Below are 26808 nucleotides of genomic sequence, written 5' to 3'. Positions count from 1 at the left end.
GCCGCATCAAATATCTGGCACAGTGTTAAGGGCCGGGGGAAAAAATTAAATATAACATTTAAATACATTAGAGATGGAACTTGAATGAATGAATCAATGAATGAATGGGCTCCAATGTCCAGGATTTCTCCAAGCACCAACACAGCCCAAGACATAAAGCACACACTTAAATGGACCCCCATTCCCCCACCCCACAAGCACAACTCTGGTTGTGTTTGGTCAACTGGGCCAGCGGCACTCAGGGGATCAGAGGCTGGCCACGGGCCAGATGGAGGTTCTCTGCGGGCCACATCTGGCCCTGGGCCTGGGTTTGAAGACTCCTGCTATAGTACAACCAATATTGATTTTATTCCAGTTTAACTATCATGACTTCACTCTAAAGGGAAGCCGCCAAGGTAAAGACATTGTTTTACGTCTGTAGTGTAGGTAAGCCCAGAATATTCAGATCCTATGTATAATTAACAGTGCAATCAACAGTCCAATGTGTGGCATAAATGTTATTTTAGAGCCAATAGCAAAAAAATAAATAAATTGTGACATCATCCTTAGTAGCACTTCCAATCTATTTCTGTCATTTCCTGTGGACAATATAGCTCTGAATCTGAACCAGAAGCCTTCCAATATCTGCAAAGTGGAGAACAGAAACCTGACCAGATGCAGGCAGTGGCAAAACTGCACCCGCTCACTGTCATTTTGTGAAAACCAGAAATGACTTGGTAGTGTATCTGTGATTAGGGAAAGCTTGTAATTTGTGTTTGCTGTAGTCAGCTCAGTGGTATTTTGGGACAAACAACCACTGTATGCTACTTATAGCCTGGAATTCTGTGGCTTTTTTTTTTTTTTAAAGTTTGCCATTCTGCTGCTGAGAAGAGATTGAGAGAGAGAGAGAGAGAGAAAGACAGATGGACACAATGCTCCCAATATAGGATTTGGAGACAGTTTTAGAAATTTGCCTAGCGTAAGCTCTCATTTCACTTGTTAATGATTTTTCAGTACTTCAGACTCTCTTCATGCTTGTGTAGTGATATCCATGTAGGTGAGGAAGACCCCATTTTAAAATCTGAAAATAGAAGATTTCATTGCCATTTCCTGACAGGAGACAGTATTATGCTAGATGGGCCATACAGCATCATGAACCTTGAATGCTCCAAATGCACCCAAAATCCAGATTATTTATCCAGCTGGCATGGAGCCTCCACATATTGATCGCTATAAACTGGCCAAATTTTAGAGAGACTCATTTGAGAAATACAATGGATGAGCGACAACAGTTTAAATCAGGGGTGTCAAATTCATTTCATAGCGGGGGCCAGAATTGGCATTCATGACAGCTTCTGGGAGCCAGAGTGCCATCATTAACAGGAAGTGACATCATTAAGCAGCTGATGGCCACAAATAAGCACTTTGTTCCCACATAGAAACTCATTAGCTACATATGACAGAAGAGAAAATGTGCAAATCTTGATCATAATTTCCAGATACAGGAGTGCGCAACTATCATGCTGGTTGCCCTTTCAGCTATGCTAGTTCTGCCGAGTTGTCACTTCACAGCTCAGTAGTTGAGAGGTGGTCTGTGATGCGACACCTTGGCATCTGCAGTAGGGCAGTTCATGTGATAATTGGCTTCGCCCAGCACCTTGGAAGCATATCCCTCTCTTGCCCCTCTTAGTTTGCCCCTTCCCCCATATAATTCATTGCCTTCTGACGTCTCCTTCCATCTCTCATTATAAGCACTGAAAATCAATGTGGTTCAATACCTTTAAAATACTGGTATGGAGGGGCTCCGTTTCTATGAATCCCATATTCGTGGATTCAGTTATCCACAAATTGGGTCTGGTCCTCCCAGCACGTACAGCCCCGCGTGTACTCCCTCTGGAGGGGAGTCGCAGCTCAGCAGAGGCTGGGAAAGTCTGTCCCTGGCCTCTGCCGGGCTCAGACTGAGCTGTATAGCTCTAATAATGCAACTTCTGGTTTCATGGAGAAACTGGAAGTGACATTTTTAATGCCTTAGAAGGCATTAGGAGGCCAGGGAAAGCCGTCCAGGGAAGCTCCCTTGCCGCTGGAGGGGTGGGCGGTTTCAGGTATCTGTGGGGATGGGTGTTTGCCTGTATCTGCAGTTTCAGGTATCTGCGGGGTGGTGGTGGTTCCAGAATGGAACCCCCGTGGATAAGGGGGCACGCCTGTACTGCTAACTAATGCATCTCTTGCTGGTGCCCACTTGGGAGGAACTCTTCCCTAAACAAAAATGGATACCAGAAGTCTGAGGAAAAGGGTTGCAGGTACCTGGAGAAGACAGTAGATCAGGAAAGGAGAGAGGGGCCATGTTCTCTGCTGGTGTTGGTGACTCTGGTGGGAGGTTTGTCAGAGTGCTGGTGGGGAGACATTTGCATGAGAGCAAGAAGCTCTTGTGAGCTATTTAAAATTACACACATCAAGCTTCGTGAAGTGCTTTGTATGTGTCTGTGCATTTTGAAGTCAGGGCTGGCTAATCCATGAGGTCAACTGAAAAGATTGCTTCAAGCAGCAGATTGGGCAAGGGCATCCATCCCTGTCAGCCAATTTGCCCTCTGCTCTTCCCACACCCTGGATTGGAAAAGGAAGAGGTGGAGAGAAGGGAAGAGGAGTTGTGGAGGGAAAGAGAGGGCTGAGCTAGAACAGAGAGTGGGAGGAACAGTGGCTGGCACACCATCAGGGAAGGGGGCAGTGTTTGGCCTCAGTTGATCTTGAGCTGTCCCTGTTTAAAGTGCTTTAAATTAGGCCTACAAGCAACAGTCCCCAGACCACTTGAATAAATCACAGATCTTCCTCTGAGCCTCCATTGTTTATCCCCACTTGACTGGGAAGCCTATCTTGGAGTCAGATTGGGGAAAAGAGGTTGTAGAAGGAAAAATGGTGGTTTAGGAGAAGGATCAGTACCCCTTCTCTCACAGCTTCTTCTTAAAGATGGGAAAAAATCTTCTTGACTCGGTCTGGTATTTGTTTCATAATTAGAATAGAAGCTTTCTTAGGTTGGGGGGGGGGGTAAAATTAACTGTCTCTCGGGTTTCCCCCTTGCTTGTAATGAATGCAGGGCATGAAAGTGGGTGTGCCCAGGGTGGAAAGTGGGGGATTATCAGATGCAGTGGCTTCGATCCCACCCTCAATCCACCTTTCCGGGTCTACTCTGACTTGTGCCAGTGATATTGCTGGCGCAGGTTCAAGTAGGCTGATTGGGGCAGCGGATTGAGGCAAGCGAACAAATTTTATCCCCTTACCTCAAGGATTGCTTCCGACTCAAAACTCCCCTGTGGGGTGCAGTCCACACCTTGTTGGTGCAGCTGCATCAGTACCAGGGAAGTTGCATGGGATTAGGCTGTGACAGATGGTTTGCCTCCTATGTTGTGTTGCACACATCTTTCCATTATTGCCTCTGGTCAGATAGGGTCTGACTATGAGTAGCCATGTATGTGCCACGTAAGAGCTCTGTGGATGTCCCACCTGTCTCTCCTCCCCCATGTGGAATTTATCTTCAAGACTGATAGACAGCCTGCTCATCAAACTCTAGTTTTTAATAACGAGCTGATCAGGATATCCTGATGACGCTTAGATGAAATACAGGCTCTTGCCATCATGATTATACTGCCAGTTCTAATATAGATTGATAAATCCAGCGCACAAGGTCTTCTGGCACAACCATATATACAATCTCGCACGCTCGAGATGTTACTGTATATATCCCAGTACTTTTATAACCCATTAAGAAGCACGTTCTGAATAATTGCAAGCTACAACCAGCTGTCAGGCTTCTTAAGGCTCTCTAAACATTTGGGTTCAGGTTTAAATAAGAACGGGGGGGGAAAAAAATCTGCTAATGCACAGCACTGCTGGTCCTCCAGAAACTTAGCAAGTATACGAATTCTTCTTGCTAGACAGGGACATAAAAACCCCAAATGGCTTCCATATGTTCCATTGTCCTATTGTTTCTTTAATTCCATCTGAAAGCACAACACTTAGCAACCTTTTTATTGATGCTAAACACATTACATCAGCCCCAGCATTGATCTGTTTTCTACTAATACAATTAAACTTGTTTCAGCATAATCTTCACAAGATAAACATCACTCTTATTATCATAAACTTTCCTGCTTGTGCCTCTAGAAAAAAATATTGTACTCATCTGATGAACACACTCTGGAAGACCAGGCTAAAACAGTGCCCCCACTGCCACTTACAGATGTCTTCCTGAGAGTTGAACATGGTTGCTATCAATGTAAATAATACTGCAAAAAGAAAAGGAGTGGGAGAGGAAATGCGTCATGCCACACTTGGATGACACACGAAATCCCGTGGTAAAAACAATACGGTATTCTCCATTCCAAGCCTGTGATGCTAGTTGCTTTGAACAAATTGGAATACATGGAAAGGGTAGGCCATGATTAGCCTTAACAGGCCCAGGCAAGGAATGAAATGTCAGTTCTCCTTCTGGTTTCCTGCCTCACGTTTTGCGGACAAGGAAGGTGGCTGGTCTGCTTCCATTTTCATTAATGTTGAAGGCTGAAAATAATAATTCATTGACCCAGCTTGCAAGCCTCAACTATATGTCAAAGTGAACCCCCTTTTCCGATAATGGTATCCTGCTCATCATTTAGATTACATATATTCAGAGTAGCTTAAATTGTACAGGAGAGTTAGTGCTCCCATGCAGCAGTGGTGTGACCTGGGATACCACCCGATGCAGCCTCAGGCCCGCCGTCTTTACACAGTTAAAAAAGCAGCAGCTTACCGTGGTCCTCAGTAACCCTTCCTTTGCAGAAGTGCAGGACTTCTGGTTTGATTTGAAAGGATCATGAGAATGAAGGAGTTCCTTTGTTTGTCCTGTCAATCAAGCTGGAAGTCTATTTTGTGAAGAAACTGCACCAGGAGCAAAGTAAGGATCTGGGTGATTTATTTTTTGCTTGCTTTTAGTCGACGGAAAATGGATCAGTGCCAGTGGCATCCATGGCAGGCCAGAGGAGGGTGGCGGTGATGGCAGAATGAAGGGCACCCCAAATCCACAGCTTCTTCCCCTGCCCCACGGCAGTCTACCAGTGATGCAACACATCTCATTTTGTCTAATGGAGGTGCCGCCCCTGCTCCCACAGCTGTCTAAAATTTTTAAAAGAATTAAAATGCATTATTTATGTCTTGTGAAAATAAGTTTTAAAAATTATTATTTATTTATGACTGTGCAGGACATGTAGGCAATTAAGGTTTTTGTTAAAAATCCTGAATTCTATTTAATGAGTACTTGTCTATACTGCATTGAGTTGGTGATCTATTTTTGTGATTCAAGTTGAGGGGACTCATCTACTTTGTGTTGGACAAAGGGAGAAACCGAGGAACATGATGATGGACTGAGGTTATATTGGCCAATGTGACATCACTTCCCTTGTTTGTTTTAAAGGCAAAACACCATTTTGGGGAGTTGGAGATGTAACTTTATTATATTTTTTTATATAGATTTCTTTGTCTGACATAGACTGCGGGGCCTATTTATCCCCTTACTTTCTAACTACTGCCTCTTCCCTGTTAAGTGTCTGAACTACTCTTGAGGATTCTCCAAGTTCCTGGTTGGGTACAAAATTCTTTAACTCTTGGTCTCTCCGATAGTTAAGCCTTATACTTCATTAGCAAGAAAAATGGAAACCTCTTATTAGCATAGGCTTTCCTGATTGGCTTTTCACAAACTTGTCTTCTGAATTGGATCTCTCATGCCGCATGGGCTGGGTGGGGTGAAATTCTTTTGACCCAATCCTGATAGGTTAGATTTTTAAAATGGGGCAAGGAAATGAGTTTTCTTCTGTTCTCTCTTTCCTTTTCCACTGTGTGTGTGTGTGTGTGTGTGTGTGTGTAAGTAATTAGGCTGACAAGTAGGAAGTGTAACATGCCAGTAGCATTTATTAGCCCCCAATGACTATTCAAGTATCAATAGTCTCCCATAAGGTCTTCCAAAATTCTCTTACACTATGACCCTGACTTTTTAAGTAGTCTTGATTTTTAAAAACTTGTATCTGTTTTCTATTGCAATCAGCAAAAGAGGCTAATGCCAAATAATTCATGATTAAGATGAATTATTACAACTATTGAAATTGGTCAGTTTCTTTATTTGCATGTTAATGACTGAAAATTTAATGACTGAAAATTTAAGACCTGTGAATACACTACTTTGAAAAACAGAATCTACTGACACCCCCACCCCCTTTAATGCCTGCTTTCAGGAACAGTATAGAAGAGTCATCTAGGATTGCCCGCTCGCCAAGCAGAAACTCACTGGGCTCCATTTTTGACTTCCAGAAGCCAACTGCATTTGACTCTTTGATGTGATCCAACCTCTTTTCCCAGACGTCAGAATTTTTTATTTCAAGAGTTGGCAATCCCAGAGTCTTGTGAATGGACAAGCTGCCAAGTTTCCTGGTGCTGTGATTTAATTTCATGTCATTTATATTCTGTCCTTCATCCAAAGAGTTCAGGGCAGCATACAGAGGCTTATGGTTATTGCACTTTATCCTCACGTCAACCCTGTGGGGCGGCCATGCTGAGAAGCAGTGATTTGCCCAGCAGGCCATCCAGTGAGCTTCATGGCTGAGTGGAGATTTGAACACCATTCAAAAACCAATATTTCGCCTGAGAACAAAAAGTTCTAAAGCAAGGGAATTGTTGGAGTCCTTGAATTGCTGCTGTTTGGTGGCTGATGAAATGCTAATATTCTAGCCATTGTGCCACACTGCCACTTGCATTCTCAGCATTACGATATTGATTGTTTTCCATAAGGTAAAGAGCTTCTGTTCCCTGAAGAAAGTGGACAGTGTTGAATATGTGTGTGTAGCTTCCCTTAGGACTGTGATGTGGAAAACGGACCTCGTAGTCTCGGATGAGCAAAAAGCTTGACTCAGGGTCCAGTCCTATCCCACTTTCCAGCACTGGTGCAGCTGCAATGCAGCCCCAAGGTAAGGGAACAAATGTTCCCATACCTTGAGGAGGCCTTTGTGACTGCCTCCCCACCACAGGATGCAGTGTACACCCCATTGGCACAGTTGCACAGGCACTGGAAAATTGGATAGGATTGGACCCTCAGTTGGGTTATCTTTTTGGCTTTAACATTTATATCCCATGCATTCCCTCTGTTAGCAAAGCACTCAAGCTGGCTAACAGGTTAAAATTTAAAAACAGCAACAACAAAACCACTGAAAATACAACTGAAAGGAGAATGGAAGCAGCATTTTTTTTTTTCCCCTGCTTGGGATTTATTTTAAAATGTTGTTTTTCTGACTTTCCTCCAAGATGCTCAGGGCAGTATAGTATTATGTCGTCTTGCCCATTTTATCCCTGAATAGCCCTGGCAGACACACTAGGCTGAGAGAGAATGTGACTTATGATCCAGTCCTATTAGACTGCTATGCTGCTATGGTGAAACACCATAGAGTGCGGTCAGGCCGCTGCTACAAGTGGCCATTACTATATGCTAGCTGTTTGTCAAGGAACCCTGGCACCGGTAAGTTAGTATGGGGATAGATAGGAGATGGACAGAATGGAGTTGGGAGGGTGAGTAACAGGAAGGTGACTGGGGTGGGAAGAGCACAGACTGAGGATAGGAAGTGGGCAGTATCAGCAGCAGTGCCGCTGCCGATATTCAATCCACCTTCCTGTATCCACTCAGACTTGCTTAACATAAGAACACAAGAAGAGCCCTGCTGGATCAGGCCAAAGGCCCATCTAGTACAGCTTCCTGTATCTCACAGTGACTCACCAAATGCCCCAGGTAGCACACAAGACAACAGACACAATCTGCATCCCAGTGCCCTCCCCTGCATCCGGCAATCAGAGGCAGCCCTGCCTCTAAAACCAGGAGCTTGCACATACCTACTATGACTTGTAATCCATAATGAACTTTTCCTCCAGAAATTTGTCCAATCCCCTCTTAAAGACATCCAGGCAAGATGCCATCACTACTTCCTGTGGCAAGGAGTTCCACAAACTAATTACATGCTGGGTAAAGAAATATCTTCTTCTCCTGTCCTGACTCTCCCAACACTCAACTTTTGTGGATGTCCCCGGTTCTGGTGTTATGTGAGAGGGAAAAGAGCGTCTCTCTATCCACTCTGTCCATCCCCTGCATGATTTTGTGTGTCTCAATCGTGTCCCCCCTCAGGCGCCTCTTTTCTAGACTGAAGAGGCCCAAACGCTGTAGCCTTTCCTCATAAGAAAGGTGCCCCAGCCCCGTAATCATCTTAGTCGCTCTCTTTTGCACCTTTTCCATCTCCACTATATCCTTTTTGAGATGTGGCGACCAGAACTGGACACAATACTCCAGCTGTGGCCTTACCATCAATTTGTACAACAGCATTACAATATTAGCTGTCTTATTCTCAATGCCTTTCCTAATGATCCCAAGCATGGAATTAGCCCTCTTCACTGCTGCCGCACATTGGGTCGACACTTTCATCGAGCTGTCCACAAGGACCCCAAGATCTCTCTCCTGATCTGTCTCAGACAGCTCAGAACCCGTTAGCCTATTATGTGAAGGTTTGATTCTTTGCCCCATTGTGCATGACTTTACAAGACCCCAGATCTGCCCCTCCTGGCAGGATGTTGCGTGCACTCCAATTGTGGGGCTGCATCGATGGAGGTGGGGTGGGCAGTTTAGTTAGGATTGGGGTGCCCATCATCCAGTGAGCATCATGGTTAGTAGTGATTTAAATGTTCCCCCCACCACCTGTATAAAACCAATGCTTCAGTTACTCCTCCACAATATGGTCATTCCAGATGGCTGGACTTTTATATCTAGCTTTTTGAAATGTGCAAGTTTTATAAAGCAGAGGGCCCATCTTAACAGGGCTTTGCAACACTGTTAAGACATGTACAACAGTGTACCTGCCTTTACAGTGTTCCAAAGAGTGCAGTGCCAGTGGCCATTTCAGGGACACCACTGCAAATGGCCCTGGCTGCCTCAGTACACAGCTGCAGAGGGTGACCAGTGCTGAACTGGGTAAGCCATTGCAAGAGGCAGGTTGGGGAGGAATTGGGGTGTTTCTGGGTAGGGAGGGGGGAAGGTGGAACCGGGATGGGAGGGAGTGGTTCTCATTGGCCATAACTCGCTCTGGATCCTAGCCCCATTTCCTCTCCCCTTCACTCTCCCTTACTCTTCTTGGACCTATGCCAGCAAAGTGGCCTCCCCCTGGCTTGCATCTGAGGAGTAGTGGAAGTTTACCCCAAGGTTAGGGAACAAAATTTTCTGCACTGTCCCGTTCCCCCCCCACAAGTTGTAGCATGTGCTGCATTGGTGCAAGTGCATTAGCCGAGGGAGACTGCGTTCAAATTGGGCTGATCCTGTTTTAATAATATTGTAAGAAATTGGAATATCTGGCATTGTATGCATTGAAAAATACGTTCTGCAACTGAACAATGAACACTTTCCACTTTCAAAGCAAAACCTAGTTCTGCCCTATGGTATCTACAAGCAGCAACCATAAAAAGAAATAGAAACCGTGATCACCATTTGCAGTACCCCTGCTGGAGCCCACCCTTGGTTCTACCCAGCATTTTTGAAATCAGAAGTTGGCAACTAGAAGCCGGTTTCTGATTAAGTCCTCGGCCCCTATATGGATCTCTTCCTCAGAATATTGCTCTTGACCTGCTTGTCACAAGACTGCCGCAGACATTTTCCATTTGTACTTGCAACACGGATTGCTTTGAAAACTGAAATCCGATAAACATTTGGAATGGGAAAAAAAATAAGAAGAAAGCTGTTTGTACTATGTGGTTCTGGAAAGGCCCTTTGCAGACACTGCCTCAGGATCTTCACATCTTTTACTCGCCCTTGTAAAAACACTATTGAAATAGTTTTGGAGTTGAAGCTCCTATTAGGCCATGATGATCAACGCACAGATGTGTAAACAAATATTTCACAAGGCCTCCGCAACTTCCCCTCCTACTCAGATCAGTCAAAATAAATGCTGTCATAGGGAAGGCTTAAGACTTGTACGCTTGCTCACCAAAATACACAAATGTTGCTTTATTTCGAGGGTGATATCCAGATGATGCAAACGCTTTGTTTGTGTGAAGGTGTAGGTGGGTGTCACAATGCCGTTGGTGGCCCTGGCATTCTCACGGTGGTGGCAAAACTAAATCTGTTCTCTAACAGAAGCGACAATGGACCAAACCAGACTGAGGACCAGAAAACACCAACAGAGAGTCAGTGGTAAAACATTTTCTGGGCTGTGTTGGGAAGGGTTGCTTATTTTAATATTCCCTTACAAAACACAACCCCCTTATATAGAAAACTAGCATGCCAGGGAAAGGTTAGACTAGAACCCTTGACCCTAATAGCTAATATTTCTATGTGTACTGTCCCCCTCCCCATACTGGGAGCATATCTACCGAGTTGATGTTCTGACATGCTGCAGCCTAAAATTTACACAAATTATCAGGAGACAACCTCAGGGACTTAATGACAGGTCATGTACAAATAATTATAATGAAATCTTGTTGCTTTTCCAAAAGAACAAGGAAATAAATAGCATTTATTTATTAACTGGAGTGCTCTTGGGCAGAGAAGTAGCAGAGGGAAGGATGCTAACTGCTTTCCCCTGCTGCTTTTGTGCTCCAAATTCCCTCCCCCCCCCATGGCTTTTTCCCAGCAACTAGTAGTAGTTGGCAACATTCAGTCTCGAAAGACTATGGTATAAGCCTACAGCACCCGGTATTCCCAGGCGGTCTCCCATCCAAGTACTAACCAGGCCTGACCCTGCTTAGCTTTCAAGATCAGATGAGATCAGGCATGTGCAGGGTAACAGTTGCTGGGAACAGCAGCTGAAAGCACAGGAAGACATTAAGATTGCCAGTCCTCCAGAATTGGCAGGGAATCTCCAGGAATCAGCATCAATCTGCAGGTAACAACTGAAAGCAATCCTGGAGATTTTCACAGGAATTCCAGGTTGGGAGGAGGGGGGCATCTCCAGGAACAGCTTCAGCCAAAGTTGGCAACCCCTTGTAGATGTGTGATTTAAACTTGGTGAGGAAGAAAGCTGCTTGGAGAGGATTTGCCTGCAGTGGAGCATGGGGAGCGGAGATATTTCCCTTTAGGCAAGATAAGCGAAAGTATGCTTTTTGCAACATAAAAGACGAAAAACTTATTGCTGTAATAGAAACAGGTGTTTTATGCATCCAGCATCCCTTCATTGAATTGTAGGAAATCTTTGGGGAGCTTTGCAGTCCATATCCTTGTGATTAGTGGTAGCAAAGCCTTATGGTGGAAGAGGGTGTCCTTTCTGCCTGGAAGGCTCTGCTACACAAGACCTTAAGTGAGAGAGAGGGTTTGTTCTGCTATGCACAGACCTAAACATGTGTTTTGCGAAAGAGAAACCGTTCCGGCTGTTGAGCAGTGATTCATTCCTTGTCATAGACTTGGTTGAGATGTTTGCTTAGTATTCTCAACAAATATGATCATCATTCTTCTCATCTTCTGTAGTGGGGAGGGTGGTGAAAACAGCAGGGGAGGGCACTTTTCAAAAGAGAAACCACACAAGCAAAAGTTAAGAAGCCGCTTTTCTTTTGCACTAGTATGTATGTACACACAGACACAAGACACGCACAGAGAGAGAGAGAGAGAGCATAAGACTACAGGCAACACATAGTTACACCCAGAGTATGTTCAGTTCAAAATTCCAATTCAGAATTGGGAGAAGAGAATAAGGGAGCTCTCAGGAATGTAGTAACCAGAAATGATTTGGCTGCCCGGCGCAGTGATGGATTTCAGCAATGGTGGATTTTTCCCCTTGTTTGCATAAGGCTTTCATTCCAGGCAGCACCCATTCTCCATTGCACCTTGTGCAACAAGGTGGCACAGCAATCTGGGCAGTGGTATTAAGTTCCTAACGGGCACCAGCATTTCATTGGACGTTCTGTTCTTCTGACTCACGTTTGGGTTTTGAAGTATTTTTAAACTTTTTTTTTTAATCCTTTGATGAATCAGCTCTTGTATGAATCTCTTCCCTAATACAAGCCTTTTTGTGGCTAGGAATTAGTGTTTTCTTTTGCTGCTTTCTGTTTTCTGTGGAAATCTGTGTGCTGGACCCACATCAAAATGAGTGAGCTGGCCGACTGTTCAACCAGTTAGCAACAGATAAATGCTTGCTGGAGTTTAGGCCATCAGAGTGAATGTGCATGTTAAACACAGCAACAAACTTTGAAAAAGCAACAAATGGAGACTTAATTCATGATTCTGGATGAACTCAGCAAAGTCCAGCAGACTGTCAGGAGATGTGCTAACGACTGCTGGCTCCGGTTCTGTTCCCAGATACAGATAGCAACTGACACAGGCAACACCAAGGGGATGTATGATGGTATACATCATAGGTCCCTAGGTCCAACAGAAGAAAATTGCCCCTCTGAAGTCTGCCGCAGGTGAGGTCATCCAGGATCAGGCGCAGCAGATGGAACACTGGGTGCAGCACTACTCTGAGCTATATTCCAGAGAAAATGTAGTCACCGAAGAAGCGTTGAACAACATTGAGTGCCTGTCTGTGCTGGAGGAGCTTGACAGTGAACCAACCCTGGAAGAACTTCACGTGGCCCTGGACTCCCTTGCCTTTGGCAAGGCACCTGGGAAAGACAGCATCCCTGCTGAAGTCCTAAAGTGCTGCAAAGAGATCATCGTCACTGAGCTGCATGAAATCCCCTGTCTCTGCTGGAGAGAAGGTGGAGTACCTCAGGACATGAGGGATGCAAACATCATCACGCTGTACAAGAACAAAGGCGACAGGGGTGACTGCAACAACTACCGAGGCATCTCTCTCCTTAGCGTTGTAGGAAAGTTGTTTGCCCGAGTTGCACTAAAGAGGCTTCAGGTACTTGCAGAGAGCGTCTATCCAGAATCACAGTGTGGATTCTGAGCCAACAGGTCCACCACTGATATGGTATTCTCCCTTAGGCAGCTGCAGGAGAAATGCAGGGAACAACGACAGCCACTCACGAAGGCTTTCGACCTGGTCAGCAGGGACGGCCTCTTCAAGATTCTCCCCAGGATCGGATGTCCACCCAGGCTCCTCAGCATCATCAGGTCTTTCCACAAGGACATGAAGGGTACTGTTGTCTTTGATGGCTCCACATCAGACCCCTTTGACATCCGAAGCGGCGTGAAGCAGGGCTGTGTTCTTGCACCAACCTTGTTTGGGATTTTCTTTGCTGTCCTGCTGAAGCAGGCCTTTGGAACTGCAACAGAAGGCATCTATCTCCGGACCAGATCAGACGGAAAGCTCTTCAACCTCTCCAGACTGAGAGCAAAGTCCAAAGTCCAGCTGAAATGTCTGCGTGACTTCCTCTTTGCCGACAATGCAGCTGTCACTACCCACTCTGCCAAAGATCTCCAGCAGCTCATGATTCGTTTAGCAAGGCCTGCCAAGATTTTGGACTGATGATCAGCCTTAAGAAAACACAGGTCATGGTTCAGGATGTGGACTCACCTCCTTGCATTACAATCTCTGCGTATGGATTGGAGGTTGTTCATGACTTTGTGTACCTTGGCTCAACGATCTCCGACACTCTTTCTCTCAATACCAAACTAAACAGACGCATTGGTAAAGCAGCTACCATGTTTTCCAGACTCACAAAGAGAGTCTGGTCCAAGAAGAAGCTGACGGAGCATACCAAGATCCAGGTCTACAGAGCTTGCATCCTGAGTACACTTCTGTACTGCAGCGAGTCATGGACTCTTTGCTCACAACAGAAGAGGAAACTGAACGCTTTCCACATGCACTGCCTCCGACGCATCTTCAGCATCAACTGGCAAGACAAAGTTCCAAACAACACAGTCCTGGAATGAGCTGGAATCCCTAGCATGTATGCACTGCTGAAACAGAGATGCCTGTGTTGGCTCGGTCATGTTGTGAGAATGGATGATGGCCGGATCCCAATGGATCCCCTCTATGGAGAACTCGTGTAGGGAAAGCGCCCTACAGGTAGACCACAGCTGCAATACAAGGTCATCTGCAAGAGGGTTCTGAAGGCCTTAGGAATGGACCTCAACAGGTAGGAAACCCTGGCCTCTGAGCGGCCCGCTTGGAGGCAGTGCAGCATGGCCTTTCCCAGTTTGAAGAGACACTTGGCCAACAGACTGAGGCAAAGAAGGAAGGCCCATAGCCAGGGAGACAGACCAGGGACAGACTGCACTTGCTCCCGGTGTGGAAGGGATTGTCACTCCCAAATCGGCCTTTTCAGCCACACTAGACACTGTGCCAGAACCACCATTCAGAGCGCGATACCAGAGTTTTTTGAGACTGAGGGTTGTCAACAACCAAACTTTGAAAAAGCAACAAATGGAGACTTAATTCATGATTCTTTCCACACTGTTGCTGTGGTACCACACAACACTCAACAAAGCACTATGTTCCTTGTTTCAATTCTGCAAAGAGCACGAGTAGCCATTGCATGGCTGCACTCACAGAACTGATCATCGGCAAAAATGTACATTCCGCATGTTCTCCGTAGAGCCATGAGGACTAGAGACTCCATTAAGTCTCTATTAAAAAGCCATTAAGGCTTATGGAGATTCTGTTAATTTCTCTTTTTCCAAAGTACTGAATGTAGCTCCCTTTGTACTGAATAGGAAGGCTAAAGCTTCTTTATGAGGGACAGCACATGGCAGTTAAGGATCTGGACCCTGTGCTGCCCTGGGGCACAGGACCACAACATGTCACCCCCCCCCCGCATCATATAGCCCCCTCAGGGGATACTCACCCAGCTGCATGGAGCCTTGCGCAAAGCTCCCAGATGCTCTGAAAGCCTTCTGAGGCTTCTGTAGCGCCATTAACAATACTTCTGGTTTTCCAACACAAATTGGAAATACTGTTTAAGAACACTCTGGAGGCCCCAGAAGGCTTTTGGAGTGCCTGGGAGTGTCGTGTGGGGCTTGGCCAGCCTGTGGAACAGCTCTGAAGGGCAGGCCGAGGCGGTGTGGTGAGCATGGTGGTGCTGTGCACACAAGGCCTAGAGGTGTGACACCTGAGGCCTTTCCCCCCCCCCCGACCGCCCCCAGGACTGTCCATGGCACACGGCTATCATTTTTAGTTTCTCCTTTTGCTTGTCATTTTCCACAGAAGCTAGGGGATGAGAACAATCCCCTCTTAGCTGGGTAACGTCATGAGAAAGGGACTATCGCAGGGTCAGTGATGATAGTCACTCTGGAGCAGAGGGCAGTGCTGCTAATGTCCCAGCGTGGAGGTGGGAGGAGCAAATTCATGTTGCTATGGTGGGAGCAGGCTCCTTTGTGTAGCTCCTGAGGCTGTGTTGCATTGCGGCACAAAGTTGGGTGCAGAGTTCTTCCTCCTGCTTTTTGCCTCAGTGACTGAACATGTGAGTGAAAAATCATGGAGAGAATGGGATGCAGGAATGTGTGCAAGTGGAAGAAAGAAGGGGGGGTGGCCAGATTGCTTTTCCCACCTGCCTGCCCTGCACTGTCTTATGCAGTCTCGCTTTCTGTTCAGAAGATGGTCAGTAGATGGCTACACCTCTTTCCCCTGCTTCCTCCTTGCCTCCCCTCCTTTCCCCTCTCTCTCTGTTTCATCTTTATTTTGACTTTTCAATGTGGTTTTCTCTTAGGTCACTGGCCAAAGATTGCAACCTTAAACTTTCAGTTTCCCTTCTGCTGTGCTGTTTTTGTAAATCTGTCCATCCTCTCTTAATTTAATCTTTCACACCCGTTAACTCTTCTTTTAACCCGTCTCCTTTTTGTAATGTCTTGTTTCTCATTCTTTTGCTGTCCCCCTGTCACAATGTAGAGGATCTACCTCTGACTCTGGAAGTTGGTCATTTTGAGTTCAGTTGGACATTAGACATGCATAGGATTTCTGCTCTAAGTTTATTTTTCTGTGCCATATCAGCCCCCCTCTAACTTCTTTGCCTCACCTTTGATGAGGTTACCTCTCAGAATTATGCTGCCACTGTAATGTTTTCCGTCTCACAGAATAAGCAAATAAGCCTGAATGCTGCTTCTGAGATTTTCTGTACTGTAGTTGCTAAATATTGAAACAAAGGAACTCTGCACATACTTAGGAAACAATCACCCCACAATAACAACAACACAAACCAAGGATAATGGGAACCCAGTTGAAAGTTTCAATCTGGGTCATAAGCTAACCCTGTGTAAGGTAATAAATTTTAAAGCTGATTTATTTATTTATTTATTTACAGATTGTGTTAGTGGGGGTATGTCTATGTAGATGAGGACATACTCTTAGTTGTGGTCAGTGGTTCTTATATATTTTAGCACTGGGACCCACCTTTTAGAATGACAATCTGTCAGGTCCTACTGGAAATGATGTCATTCACCTGGAAGTGATGTCATGGCCCGAAGTATAATCATCAAGCAGGAAAATTTTTAACGCTCCCATATTTGACAAAATCAGATCAAATTCAGTAATTAAGTAAATTTAAAGTTTGCGATAAGTACAAGTTAAAAAAAAATTAAAATAAAGAAGAATCCTCCTAGCCCTCCAAAGCAGTTGCTGATCTGTTAAAAAAAAAAATTCTCCAAAGATCCCAAGGGCTGCAATCCTATCCACACTTACCTTGGAATAAGCCCCATTGACTATTATTGTTAAAAGCACACGCAGAGTAGTCTTTTCTAAGTACAGATCTGTGACATTTCTCCAGATGGAGTCACATACCATGATAGCATCAAGTCTACCATATTAAAAATAAAATACACTTTGGAATGAATGGGGACCCACCTGAAATTGACCCACCTCATGACCCACCTAGTGGGTCTTGACCAACAGTTTGAGCATTGCTGGTTATGGGGCATCTTGGAGTGCTCCTGCACTTCAAGTGCACCATTACGCCACTGGCTCTGATCCATGCTTAAAAGAAAACAGGGAATTTTATTTCTGTAAGCTTGGTCATGGTGCATTACCAGCAGCAACATTATAATCCTGACTTAATCGCTCAAACAATGCGAAATGCCTAGTGGCAGTGTAGGGGATAAGGAACTAGAGTAGCTTGGAACACGTAGACAAACATACACAAAGGAGTGGCACAAACAGTGGAGGTGTATGTAGAAAAGGCTACTTTGCACGCACATGTGCACAAAATGGCGTGATTTCAGCAGGTAACCCCATAGGCTGGCTCTTTGCGGAAGTGTATTAAAAAGAGAACAAATACTGAGCAGCAAAACTGGATGGTAGGAACAGAAGCTGTTGGCTTGGTGGCACCATCAGGCCCTGGAGCTGGGAACTGGTCTCGCATCAATTCTCTTATTATGCTGCTCTATTCAAGACGTGGTCTAAACATGCAACCGGCTATTAGAACACTGAGGAATTTGGGGTAGGGTCATTTATTAGTAGGAGCATTAAGGGATGTGAGCCCCCTGCTGGCAGTACAATGTGCCTTGTCGATTGTCAAAAGACTGATGGTGTTTCTTGACAATTTTAGTAACTTGCCAGTGTGCCATGAGATGAAAAAGGCTGAAAATCACTGTTATAGATATACCTGTGGACATCTGAATGGTATGAAGGCAGCTTGTATTAAATATTAGGGTGTTGCAAACCCCACTTCTAATGAGTTGTGGAACCTGAAGAAATGCTCTACAGATAAATATTCTTAGTAGTAACTTGTGGAAAGATTACGTGGGGGGAGGGGGCTTATTTTTGCAGGACTGGCCAAAGCTGTCCTGGATTATTTCAGATGGAATAAACTCCATGAAACATAGTGGGATGTGATCCAGGTATATATACATAAAATTGAGCTGTGTCAGGACAGGAAAGTGAACCTAAATGGTAGCTTTTGAGATCTGAAACAGAGCCTCATGGATAAGGTTAAAGAGCCTGTGTTTGATTATACAGGATTGCGTGAAAAGTGTGTTTAACATCTTAAATCTTCAACCCAGGCCAATTGTACTGGGTAAGACAGGGTGCCACAAAAAGGAGGGATACAGACCAAACTTGGCACAGAGTCCAGGTCACACAAAAATGTGTTCATTCCACATCTAAGTCCTAGTGTGTGTTATATTACACAGTTCTTTGGAGGAGTATCTGCTGCCAGTTTGACTGCATGAAAAAGAAATCAGCATTCTGTGAGCACTGAATTGTCACAATCAAATTCAAGATGAGTTTGACTTCTCTGAATCTAAGGTAATACTGCCTGTTTCTTTTCTATTTTTCATGAAGTTACATTGGGCAGCAAATATTCCCTTGGCAAAGGGCTCGGCAGACTGAACTGTGTTGGGTCTTTGATTAATCCATTGAGTCAATACATTTCCTGTGTACCTTTATGGACTATTTTGCGTTAAAACAATGATGATCAGCTTACAAACATGTGGGTCCATTCTTACAATCTTGAAAGGTCCAGCTTGAAATGAGATGCAAAAGAAGTGAGGTCTCTGTCATTTTGAACAGGGAGAAGGATATGCAAGGTGATGCTTCCAACCTGGAAATCCTCTGTGAAATTAGATGATGCCTCTGGGGGGAACCAGGAGAATCCACTAGGAGTGTTTGTTAACTTCCTACACTTGTACCTGCAACCAGTTCCCCAAAACGTTTTAATCCCCCAAAGGTATTCCAAATGGGCACATTGTTATTATTAAAATAATATTATTAAGAAAATTTATATACTGCTTTTCAGTTAAAAAAAGTTCAAGAAGTGGTTTTGCAGAGACAGCCAAATAATTAAATTGCTCCCTGTCCGGAAAGGGCTCACTCTCTAAAAAGATGCAGAACACTAGCAACAGCCAAGTTAGAAAGACTCTGTACTGGGCTGAAGGAGAACAGTTACTCTCTCCCACTACATCTAAGAGGAGTACCACTTGAAAAAGGGCCTCTTTGGCAAGTTAGAAGGATAATTAGTCATGAACATTTTCCAAGTTCTTTAGGAAGTGGCCACAGTTCTCAAACAAAACCCAGACATATCTGATTATCAGTGATGTGTTGTACGACAAAGCATTGAAGAGTAGAAGAGTAGAAGCACTGAAGAGGGTTAATTCGACAGGCATTTTAATGTAATAGATTAAAAATAGATGCATTTTTAGTACATCCAAAATCGCTCAGAATTCAACCATCCAAGAAATGAAGCGCTTCAGAATTTGGCTACAAATCAGACCAGCTTTGCCTAGGATGGTAAAACTGGCAAGGCCCAAACAAGCTTTACATAGTTTCCAAAGTCCTTTGTCTGAGATCATTTCCAAAATAGAGGCTGCCACATGTTCCTTGGGCTTAGAGCGTCCAGTCCAGAAATGTGTTCTCAAACTGCATTCAGAAAAGCACCATGAAAGGAAGCGATCTGAAAGCTGAGGGCTTCCTGTCCTGCGCCAACTCATTTTAAGCCTAGGACAGTCATGATTTGAGAAGATAACAGAGTGTCTGTGTTAGGCACCAATGATGTCTTCAGAGCTTGGGAAAAGCCAAAAAAATGTTTCCTATTCTGTATTCCAACCCCTGTGCCTGGGCCATCATTAAGCTGTTTCTGCCCAATGTTGCATATATGCAACAGGGACCAAATGTGTACACCTGTGGGCCAGGCAAAAATGGGTTAACTATGCAGAAAGAAATGGGGAGAGAGGAGAAACTGTCATCATGGCTATTAACAATGAACACAGTCAGGTACTGTAAGATGCACACTTGCCCTGGTTAATTAGGCTGCTTTGTCCTAGGAGCTTGGGGGACTGGGATTATTCTTCTTAACTGCATAAATCTTTGTAAAATTCTGATATAATAAATAAATAAATAAATAAATAAATAAATAAATAAATAAAGGTATTTATATACCACCTTTCTTGGTTGTCAGATTTCTCCTCAGACTTTAATTCAAGGCTGTTTACATAGGCAGGCAATACGAAATCCCTATAGGGATTTTTACAATTGAAGAAGGTTCTGGCTTTCAAGAACCACAACATTTCAGATGGATCTTTTTTTATGATCTGGTATCACATTCTGGCCTCCATTTTCCTCCCACACAGCGGCCAAAGAGCAGGTGGAATAACTCAGCATAACTCGGCTAGGCTTGTCAGCTGCTTCAGGGTCTCGCTGTTCACAGTGCCGGTGGCCTTGAACTGGCGACCGTCGGATGTTATCTTCAGGCAAACAGAGGCTCTACCCTCTAGACCAGACCTCCTGCCCTGATATAGAATGTTGCAAAGGCAAGTTGGCCCCAAATCAACTTAGTTACAGGCCTTTGTTTTTTTCTTCTTCCCATTACATTCTGTCCAAGCTAATGGGCAGAACATGCTGGGATCTCCATGCTGGGAGCTTTGTTCACCGCACCGGGGCAGTCCCAAGTTGCTGCCTGAATCTGCACAGATCTGCCGACCTGCCAGTAATTAACCCACCAGTAATTTACCCTCTTGCAACACTGCTGTCACCCACCACTGTCTCCTCACTTGCCCCGCTGTTTAAGAAAGCAGCTGGACAGAGGATGGGAGTGAATCACAGCACAGCAACTTGAAAGCCCCTTCCTTCTTACTTTACACCTGTTTGTTTCCTCTTCCCATTACATATTGTCCAAGCAAATGGGCAGAACATGCTGGGATATCTATGCTGGGAGCTGGTTGGCAAGAAGGGGCAGTCCTGCTTTGATAGTTCATGGATGCAGTGGTCTTCTTTCTGCAGCACTGCCTCTGAAATTACTTGCAGCAGCAACATGGAGGTAAAGTTGGGTAGCTGTGACTCTGATCCTCCTCCTCCCTGTGTTCTCAGTGAGCAAGAAGAGGATCAGAGCATTGACTGAAGTGGCTGGGAAGGTGGTGGGCCAGAGGGGTGACATGCTGATGTAAGGGCAGGGGTATCCTCATCAGTTGTCTACCTCCTTTAGCCAGCTCAGTGAGCTTCATGGCTACACTGGCCTATTGCCTAAACACTAGATGGTGGTCATCATAGCTTGTGATTTCCATGTCTGTTATCACTGATGATGTCATTTCTGGGGGTGCAGTTTAACTGTTTGTCACCCAGTCTGCTCAGATTCTTATGCTGCAGGCCAAATACGTTGACCATGCTGATGTAAGACGCGATGAAGACTTGTTCTCACTTCCCTCTCCGTGAAAAAATTAGCAATTAGGTTGATTCACGTGATCAACAGTTGGCTCTGAGCAATCATTGAGTTCAGGGACTTTACAGCTGCCGTCTTGATGAAGAAATGATCGTAGTTCAACTTGAAATTGAATCAGTGTTCAGTCCTTTCTCATACAGTGAAAATGCATGTGGGAGGATCATGACAGCAGACCTTGTTCTATAAGGTGTCACTGGAGTGCAGAGTCCCTACACACTTACAGTTTGTACCTGCTTAAGCTCATCCATGCAATTGGGAATACTGTTTGTTTTCCAGGCTTCCTGACTGCATGTACAAAACTATGAGCATACAGTTTGCACATGTGTAGGGGCAGTGAATACACATACACCAGGACATGCTGTTGTGCCAAAGGCATTTGTGGCACGTGATAGTGGTCTATATGGTTTGACCTAACTTATTGCACTCTGAAAATGTGGCCAGATGTTGAAGCTGTCAGATGACCATCCTGTGGTCAGTTATAATGCACACTGAGCGCACCATGTGTCAAGGGAGCATTGAGGTTTCTGTGAACTGGCTCTCCATGGAGTTATTCCCAAAACATTCTAATGAGATCCTGCTTGTCTATGCTGCAAGGAAAAGCCTTTGAGCTCGAAATATCCCCAAGCCAAGCTGTTTAATGAGATGCAGAGGGCTGCCCTGATTCAGACAGGCTCGAAATACTCACCGTGGCTTTTCTTGTGGTCTTACTCGTTTGGTCCATTTTTACTCCTTCTCTAAAACCAGGAAGTGCAGAGGCGGGCAAAAATGAAGCATTCGTAAAATGTCAACCAAATGACTTGTTTCCCCTTTTTCAAACCAACATGCGTGTGCTGTGTTTCCCAGTTTAGACTTTAAAACAAAAACAAAACCCTCCAGACTCTTCATCGTGGATAATTGAGCCCAAATTGGGTGGTTAAGTCGAACTCATTGGGGAAAGTTTAGATTGTAAAATAATAATAGGTTAGTCAGCCCTGGCCAGCGAAAAGGCCATTTGAACATGCTGTCAGGAGCATAGCAAGACCTAAAATTAATTCTTCTGCAGACAAATGTACCAATTGGCTCAGCTATGCAGGATAAAGAGGAAAAAAAAAATCTGGTCTTCCTCATTGCTGAGAGAAATTTCAAACAGTTAGTAGTAATATTGGTTCTATTCATGACCACAGTCATGCTGAAGGAAGTTGGTGGAACTGTTATTCAGCAAATGTGCCAAATCCCTCACCATCTTCGCATTCTTTCTTATTTTTAAACAAAGAAAAGCTTTTGTAACCCTTGTGGATGCTCATGAAATCAGATATAAATAAAATGGTCAGCATCCAGCAGAGCCCACATGCACTAACTAAGAAGCATGCTAGATGGGAGAGCTGAGAGAAGGCCTAATCTAGTCCCCTTCTTTCCCAGCAGATGACAGACATTAGGAGTTCAAAATTGTGGCCTCTGCAGTGAAGACGAGGAATCTGTGCACATCTTTCTGTGCAGATCCAGGTGCAATTACCAAGCAGAAGCCACCTGTTAGTCTATACCAGGGGTCTCTAAATTTTTCGGCCGAAGGGCCACATAAAATATCTGGCACAGTGTTGAGGGCCGGAAAAAAAATTAAATATAAAATTTAAATAAATACATTAGATATGGAACTTAGATGAATGAATGAATGAAAGGGCTCAAATGCCCAGGATTTCTCCAAGCACCAACACAGCTCGAAAGTGTAATCACACACTTAAGTAGACCCCCATTTCCCAATCCCACAAGCACAACTCTGGTTGTGCTTGGTCAACTGGGCAAGAGGCTCTCAGGGGATCAGAGGCTGGCCACGAACCAGATAGAGGCTCTCCATGGGCCGCATCTGGCCCTCGGGCCAGGGTTTGGAGACCCCTGGTCTATACGTACGACTCCTGGTGGGTTCAGGTGGGTTTAAAGTAGCAATATTTTTATCTGAAAATTGTCGGAATAATTTTGGTATTTATGTTTGCTGGCAAGAAGCATTGAATCTTAAGAAGAAATTGGGGTGATCTTTCTGGAAAGGACCATTTCCTAACCAAACTTTCTCTTCCTCCTGTTTAGTATGAGCTCAGCCTATTATCTTTGTGTGCTTTTGTTAAGTTTTGTTAAAAAGCAAGAAAAAAAATTCCATTTTTTCCAGCAGTCTCACGTTACATATTCTTAATTTCCTGAACTCTTTACCATACACCTGGGTTTGGACTTCCGTAACTGTTTGGCAAATTTCCCTTAGGAAATTAAAGAGAATGGCGCAAGTTCAGTTATTGAGGCCTTCGCTAATAGGGTTGTACCAATCACAACAGATGCATCACCCTTTGTATGCATCGCATCAGGATGGCAGTGTGCATCTGTTGCACCGTATTTGCAGACAGGTCTCTCTCCTTTTTGGGGCCTGTGTTTTGTTTACCTGACAGTAGATACGCGCCTGTAATGGACTCTGATCAGCTAAGAAATATGTATTGTAGGAACGATGCGATCGTATCAGAGAAAGAAGGAAATGTTTTGGCTGGAATCCAACAAGCCACATATGCAGCTGGTCCTGATGTTAATTACAGAAAGAATGGCACCACCAGCAGAAACCGTTCCTTCATCAACCATGTGGAAGCCCAAGAGGTAGTGATGGAACTCAGCTGCTGGATCTTAGTCCCCCAATTCTGGGAAACAAGAGTGTATTTCTTTTGAATGATTGGAGTGAGATCGTTCTGTGTGTAAGAAATGCAAGGATGAAATGTGTGTAAGAAATGCAAGGATGGTTCATTTTAGTGTTAAAACACCTATGTGTAAGTACAATCGCATCTTCCATGTGATTGACCTATGCAAATCCAAGTATACTCCAGTGATGTATGGTGAGGTACAGACCCAGGGCAGCAATACACATTTACTATCTCCCCTCCCTCCTCCTTAATCTCAGTCTCTGAAACACACACTCTCTCTCTCTCTCCTTCTGGAAGAAAAAAAATTCACCTCTTCTTCCCCCACTTGGAGCTAGGGAGAGCACAGCAAAGCACTTCTGAAGAACTGAAAAGCTGTCTCTCCAGGTGCTAGACAGAGCGGTTGTTTGCACAGTCTTCCTGCTTTTTCATGGCTTTTTTTTAAACAGAAGAGAAGCAACTCTTCCTGCTGCCTCCCCAGAGCTAACTGATGCAGGCCAGGGCCTAGGAGAGGGGGGTAAAGGGGGTAATTTGTACCCAGGTCCAGGGTCAGAAAGGAGGCCCAGGAGCCAAAGGAGGAGGCCCAGAAATTTCCTGAGATCTTGCATTTTCCCATCTCACCCAAACTCACTGCCCACTTGGGATGCTGAGGGTATTACCTTGGGCACATGGCAGCTACTATTGCCAGAAGCCATACATGCCAGGCCCAGGAATGCATACACTCCAAACCATGTCACATCTGGGCGGAGACTGACTTGCTACAGTACCTCTTTAGCTAGTGGATCTACTAACCATGAAGGAGTGTAAAGGGGGCTGGCGGGGGCCGGAGAGAGTGTGAGGGGAGGTGTGCTGGGGGGGCGGGCTGGAGGCGTGGGGAGGGAGGGAGGCGGGTCCATGGAGCTCTGCTTCGCAGGATCCAAGGCAATCGTGTAGGGCTGCGTGTCCTACATGAGTGCCTTCACCTTACCGCCGACCTTTTGGTCGGTGGTAAAGTGAGTAGCCCCATTGCAGGGCTGCTTACCTTACTCAGGGGAAGGGGACAAAAGTCCCCTTCTCCCGAGGTGCCTCCCGCGGTAGCTCGGGAGGTGCAGGATCCAGCGGCAGCCCTTCTCAGTGCCTCCAAGTCTGGGCGCGCTGGGCAGCTCAGGATTGGGCTGTTAACAAGCTACTATGTATATTCTTTTAACAATGATAGTCAATAGGACTTACCCAGTGTGGGTAGGGTTGCAGCCTAGGATTGTTAAAAATGTTCCTGACTGATGATGTCACTTCCGGTCATGACATCACTTCTGGTGGGTCCTGACAGATTCTCATTCTAAAAAGTGGGTCCCAGAGCTAAATGTGTGAGAACCACTGTTCTATATATGATTCAAAAATCCTCAATTTTTCCAGATGTCTCCCTTGCAATATATGGTTGTCATCCTGGCTGCACTCTTAACACCTTCCAAGCCTTCACAGGCAGCCACAGATCACAACTTGACTGGTTCTCAAGATTCAATCTGTCTCTTATCAGCAGACTCTACCACATTCCTCTGCCAGCTCTGCCAGCATCTGTTGGTCTGTCACCCAAGGCTGATCCAAAGTTGATCCTGCTTAGCGTCTTCAGGCAGGGCAACAGCTCAACTTCCAGACCATACCTCCTCCTACATTTCCAAATGTAATTGGAAATCAGATAGATAGACTGAATGCTCAGGAAAGTTTAAATCATAAAGGATTATCAGGAGAATATGCAGGTAAAGAATTCACAGTAAAAATGACAAATTTTTAGAGCAAAATACTTTTTGTTCTAATTCACATCAATGTATGTTATAGATGCTCAGTAGTAAAGTTGGTAGTTGCAGCTTACTGAAAGTAGATTTGAAAGTTAACACTTTTTCTTTTTTTTAAGTTTATGATTAATGTTGAACATTTCTACCTTAGCCTGAGTGTCAAATTCAGTTGAGAACTTCTCTTTGATTTGATTTCTCTCTTTGGCTTCCATTTGTTTTCTGATAAACTGACTGTAGCATCTCATGGCATGCGCATAGTATTACATCAACCAATCAGAATTAGCATTTTGGGACACTCTTGTTTTTTATCATGATCCAGCCGCAAAGATCTGCATTTGAAAGTAGTTCTATGTGCAGATTCCATCGCTGGATTACAGATGGCCTCCAGATGTAAAGGCATACTGTGTTATGCATCTCGGTGAAAAGTGGCCAGCGTGGTACCTGTCCACTGCTAAGTTCCCAGCCATCTTGCTGTGAAGATGTCCTCATATGCTATCTTGGACCGTGTGTCAAGATCATTTTATCTGAACATCTCTGAGCCTGAACCAGGGTTATTTTGTGTGTTTAGTTGGTGTGGGTGTTTCCTTTTTGACTTGGCTAATATGTTGATGATTGTGAGTGCTGCAGTTTTAAAACCTTTTGACTGATTGTACCAGTAAGAAATTGAAGAACGTACTTTTCTGCCTAACTGCAGAAAGTAGTTGGGATTCTGTGTGTATTACAGCCTGTCAGTTTCAGTCTTGCAGGTAGGAAAGTAGGGCCTTTGAATAATAGAATTAGCAGTGAGCAGGGCTAGCCTAAGACGTTCTAGTGCCTTTAGGGGTGGTCAAGTGCTATCCTTCCTTAAGTGGTGATATGCCAGCCTCTGCATCTCCTACTTGCTCACTTGGAAAAGAAAGAGGAGTACAGAGACAAGTGTGAAGGAGGGGAAAGTAGAGTATCTTGTCCAAGCCAGGGAATGGAAGGTTGAGTAACAGGAGAGGAGGCAAGTGAGCAGATGGAAATGGGCTACCTGAGGTGACTCCTTCAGCTGATTGCAAGGATGGGATGGGTGAGGAGTGAGGGACTTAGTGGCTGCAACAGTTTGTTTCTGAAGGACAAAAGGTCAAAGGTTTGCCTACCATTCCTAGAAATTTCACTGGAAGCAACAGCATGTCGGCACTTCTGCAAATTTAAACTTGAGTTTCCTGCTCGCCGTATCACACAAATGGCCTTTGACAGATGAAAACTTGCTGCATTGTTGAAATCTACAAAAGAGAGAGAAACAAGAAAGGACTTTTGGGAAACAACATTGTCAGCAACTCTCTCCATTACATAATGTTCTCATTAGTCTGAATTTCAAATATGTT

General features: G+C 44.7%; 1 protein-coding gene and 1 pseudogene across 1 annotated transcript in view; both read right to left on the bottom strand.

The window, feature by feature from the left end:
- Positions 1-26808, bottom strand: part of LOC136638587 (zinc finger protein 585A-like) — a 904673-nt gene that overhangs the window by 346032 nt on the left and 531833 nt on the right. The gene's annotated exons all lie outside the window — the stretch shown is intronic.
- Positions 10703-10819, bottom strand: LOC136642618 (5S ribosomal RNA; annotated as a pseudogene).

This window comes from Tiliqua scincoides, chromosome 2 (genome assembly GCF_035046505.1).
Source record: "Tiliqua scincoides isolate rTilSci1 chromosome 2, rTilSci1.hap2, whole genome shotgun sequence".
Taxonomy (NCBI): domain Eukaryota; kingdom Metazoa; phylum Chordata; class Lepidosauria; order Squamata; family Scincidae; genus Tiliqua; species Tiliqua scincoides.
Note: the sequence above shows the minus strand (reverse complement) of the source record. Positions and strands in the feature narration are given on the sequence as shown.